The sequence below is a fragment of the Haliotis asinina genome, chromosome 2 (assembly GCF_037392515.1).
Source record: "Haliotis asinina isolate JCU_RB_2024 chromosome 2, JCU_Hal_asi_v2, whole genome shotgun sequence".
Lineage (NCBI taxonomy): Eukaryota > Metazoa > Mollusca > Gastropoda > Lepetellida > Haliotidae > Haliotis > Haliotis asinina.
Genome location: NC_090281.1, coordinates 67,098,944 through 67,104,361, shown reverse-complemented (window position 1 = coordinate 67,104,361; position 5,418 = coordinate 67,098,944).

Below are 5,418 nucleotides of genomic sequence, written 5' to 3'. Positions count from 1 at the left end.
TCTTTTGTCTGTTATGAATGAAAATGGGACATGAAAATGATACAGGTAAGGACCTAGATTTTCGAAGCTCTCTTAGCGCTACGATTGTCGTAAGTGTCATACATTAACATTAACGTCCGACTATCCCAGCACTAGGAGAGCTTCGAAAATCTAGGCCATGGTCAACATGAACATAAAACAGCCGGGAAGTGGAGGAAGACACAACACCTCTCGGAATGACAATGACAATACTTTATCACCCGTGAGTGAATTCTTGTAAAACGTACACAGCTCAAACACTGATAAACTGATTTAACTATTTTCATACAGTAAATATTACACATACAACACGCTAGCAAAGTAAGACAAACACCAGGAATCATTGAAAAGATACATACTGGCGGGAACAAAGATTTTTATTGCACAACTGGATTTAAAACGAGGTAAATTAAAACGGCGCTCAGAAAGCAGTAATGTATATATACTAGTAGCGGATGGGATGATATCATCAGATATAATCATTTCGGCTGAAAAGAGCTCTTTCTTCAAATAATATCACGTAGCTTAGCTATAGATACGCTTGCAATGTTACTGGCCAATAAACTACTCTGGTGAGACACCTGTTTTTTATGGGACAAGGCTCCATGTACAGAAAAGGCCAGATCGCTCTGTATGGACTCATACGTTCTTCTAGTCCTTGCTCATATCTGTTACATTCATAATTATCCATTCTGTCCAAAGTATCTGAATTTCGGATACACTTATCACATATTCTTGTTGATAGGTGCTAGGACCCATATATGTTCGGTAAAGATACTATGATATCATCACTAAGTCTTTAAAGCATTTGCTGCCGTCATGTATTATGTCTTCATCAATTTACACACTATCTTTCAATGAAATATATTATAACAGAACCACACACGTATCGTAAGGCTGAGGTGCAGGTTGGTGTTCTTGAACATGTTTTTGGGTCGGAACACAAACAAACGACTTGTTAAAACAGACTGTATAACACTTTTGGGATAACATTACAATTTTTTTTATATTTTATTATGATGCGACGTTTCAGCATGAGCCACACAAACAAACAGCTGCATATTTACGCCATGCGATTGATCATAAACACAGATTTTTTTGCCAGGAGCGAGGATTGGGAGGAATGCGGTATATATGACACCCTTTTTCATTTGACCCGGAAAGTGTCCACACCGATATCAACCCAAAGATGCAGTTTCTTAGTTTCATGCTCTGGAGAGGAATACAACGATTAGCGACTTAGGGTCAATGGAAAGTGACACCCCAAAATAACTACTGTCGATTAAGCTGTCCATTTAATTTGCCTTACGTCATGCCACGAGTACACCACGGCTCCACACTGAGGTCTTTTGTTGAGGTCATCTCGTGTTTCGGGGTTTGTTTTGGAAACAAACACTCAGAAAGTTGAACTGTTCCCGAACTTACAAAGCTTAATACACGTGAATACGGATAAACACGGTGAATCTGAAAAGCAATTTACCAGCTTTGCCAAACATTCAGCAAAGCAAAGAGGGCAGAAACATTCAAACTCGTTTCCTACATGTTTTTGTTAGCGGGTGGCAAACATTAGTCTCCAATTACACGTTTCAATAGTCTGTGTTTCGTCATCAACTCGAAATAAATTACTTTTGGAATTAACCGGAAACTAACAATTTCATGTCCACTCGAGTAAAGAGGTACAAAGGTGTCGATTACTGCTGTCCGGTGGAATTACGTAAGTTTGTGATAGTACATTGATGAAACCTAAGTGTTAGTAAACACTGACGCCATTTCAGTATTGAAAGCGGATGTGATATAGCTGATAGTCTTGAAACGGTGGACACTCCTCTACATCTGAAACAGCAGAAATGCTGACCGTTATTTATGTCAGCAGTTGGATTCCGGTGTCCATCAAACCAGAGACCACATAATAGATTATTTATTTATTTCCTATTATATGGTTTCTGATGAAACTGGTGAAATATTGAGTTGCTCTTGATAATAAATCAAAGAAATTTTGTATATATTTTTTGCAAAATTTAGTTTGTTGGCGTTACATTTAAACTGGAACACTACTAATGCTTCTCTCATGTCCCAGATATATCACATCACACTCCTTCCAGGAATAACAACTGTAGTGACTGATCAACCAGCATCAATATATTGTAACATATCATTTGTGACTTTCTTAGAAAAATATAGATTCTAGTATTTCTGTTCGCAATGAAAGTGAAAAATAACATATGTCCATTTGACCACTTTCTAAATGGCATTTCGTAATCATAACAGATTGTAGTTGGAAAGAAATAACGTTACTGCGACTATCGGAGGTGGCGGGACACAGTAAATGCATTTGAAAGGGATGATGGTTTAACAGTTGTCACTGATACTTATAGTCATATTCCTGTACCAAAAATAACGTTTGTTGCCATAACATCGATATATCTAGACGTATTTCATACAAGGGTAATCCCGGCAATTTGGTTTAGTGTAAGACACGTCTCGCACAAAGACACTTAAAACGCAAGTAATAGAGTGAAGTGGCGATCAGCGTGAGCTATTGCTTGTTTCCTGGTAACACGTTCAGCCCGTTGGTATGGTAATAAGCTTAACACTGTGTATTGTACGTATCTGTATCCTCGAACTCAAGGAGTGTATATATACTATACCAGAAACACATTCCACTACATACGGCTGTGTATACGTGGTCCAGAAACTTCGTTATGGTTTGTCTTTGTAACATGGTGTGTCAAACAAAGGCTGAGGTATCAACGTGTCCGTGCTGTTCCTTCAAGTAAACTGCTCACTGCGGCGTAAAACTAAACTCACTCAACTAAACTGCACTTCACATTTTCATAAGTTTGAACATCAGTTAAAGATGTTTTGATTCCACATTAATCAAAGTGTTTTGCTAACTTCATCGAAACTGGACTATCTATGTACACCATGTACATCATCGATTTTGTAAATGATGCCATCATGTGGTTTCCCCGGCTCGCGTGAGTTTGATGTCCAGCATTAACTTGATAGAAGACGCTACAATGTTTCAGTATTCCGTCTATTGAGTCTAATAAATAATGTCTAATAAATCGTGTGGCGATCGGTAGTACGTTTGACTGAACTGTGTACATAACATAACTATGTGCTGTGCAACTTGCAAGTGATAAGTAAACTACATTTTACAAGTATTTTATAAGTCACATCGTCAAGAAAGGTAAATACTGACAGTGTTTAGCCAAACACAACGGGATTTGGTAAACACATGTTACGTGATGTTCATGTTCTGCTATCTTCACCACTGTCAAACTGCGGCATGTCTTTCTCCAGCATCCAGGTGTTAATACTTCCTCTCTCCTCGATAAGGTTCAAGTCGAACTGAGTCAGAGGTAAACAAAATATGGCCTCTAAGACATCATCACACGGCCAATCGCTGACATAACACAGACGTGTAAATATGTGTGGCTCTTGACGCAAGGTTAAAGTCACCAGTATGTCCATTAACTTGAAGGACAGGTCCTTACTGCTTGGCCAGGGAACTGAAGCTACTCCTTCGTGTGATAGGAAAGTACATAGAGACCTGAACTGACGTCTATCGATTTTGTACTTGGTCAGAGTATCGAGTTCATCAACGAAATCACCCTTAAAGTGTACGAAATCGTTTCCAAGTTTTGCTTGCAAGTCGGGCTAGCTATGCCTAAAAGTTACAAGTTCACACAATAATTCAACAGCAGGACATTCGAATGTGGCAACTCAGAAAAATATTACAAAAAGGTAAAACAACATTCATCTGGCCGTAATTTGCATGATTAAAAAACGTATTTTAACTAAACAAGTCGGAGAGAGTCGTAAGTTTAGAAAATGACCCTTTTACACGGTGGAAGTTTGCTGTCCCGATTGGGTTTTTACTAGCCAGGGGCTAGTGTTCCAGTGGCTGTTTCGCGCACTGCACGGTTATGTGTGTGATTGAATAAGTCCTGGACTGAATGGTACATTGCTGAAATAGACATTGCTTACGCTGATTACACAGTGCCATTTAGAAAGTGGTCAAATGCAACATATGTCATATTTGGGATTTCACTTTCTTAGTAAAGAACAAATTTTAGTACCTTTTTGTTTGAGTCCCATGCGGGATTCGAACACGCTCCCTTGCTGACTCTTCCTGGTTGATCTATGCACTGCATTGTATCCTTGCGCGTGTTTAGAGGTGAAGACGTCATGTTTTACTAACAGATCCCCCTCGTGCGTTAGCATACCATATACATAATGAATAAAATATGCACGTCAGTTAACTTTATATTTACTGTTAACATGTCTCATGAATGTAGTCTCATGAATTCGTATATCATCTTTCGGATGTGCAGGTAGCTATCTCCAAGTGTATGTCATGTAAGATGATGAACACTATCTCCGTGGTGGCGTGCCCTTTCTGGCGAATACATGTCCAAATCCGTTTGTTAGGTATCTCCTTTCACAGTTTCTTTCACCCTTGTCAAATCCTGTCTATAATCTCTTTAGAAAAGGGTACCAGTAAGCCCACGCATTTCGCTGTGCTGAGCGTGATTGATTGATTGCATGGTGAGAGGGCGAGTGAGTCAGTGAGGTTTTACGCCATTTTAGCAATATTCAGGGGACACCAAAACGAGCATCACTCATTGTACCCATGTGGATTGTGGGTTCGAATGCTGGTTCGAGGGTTTATCTTTTTAGTCTGTCATACTCATGCTTGTTGGTTTTCACTTGTTGGTAACTCAGTAAATGTACGTGTTTCTCCCAACATATAGCTCGCATGCTGCCGTATAACAGAAATGTTGTGCCAAACTATGTAAATTTCAACTCACTCACTCAGTGCAGTGAATCGGTTATGACCGAATGTTCATGAGGCGATATTCTTGATTCTTCTTTGATCAAGTTCCTATTCAATTATATTGATAGTTTTACATGCAATGGCTGTGAAGAATGCTGTACATTATCAAGGGAGTTGTCTTGTGGACCTGTGACGACTGGTCAGGTAACTGATACCAAATAAACCATTGCTGAAATCGAGTCATCTGATACACGTAGATTCACACAGCTGTCAGTGAAATAGTACCCCAGTATCTACCCGCTGTATACACTTACAGAGTAAAATCACATGAGACTGAGCTGCAAATGCAATACACTACCAAACACGAGGTGACCCCTGCACACATACTTGCTCATTATGAAGGTATTGCATTGCTCCCTTCGCCCAGCGGTCATCCTCGTTCTGCACAAAGTAAACATTGATGAAATTTACTAACATGGTCATCATGACAAATGTCATTTGAATAAGTACCGCACGTGTTTTTGTCTTCTAATTTAGTTACACAATTCATTTGCATGATAATTGGTGTGTGCTGATTTCAATTATGTGAAATAGTGAGACGTAATGACATGGACATG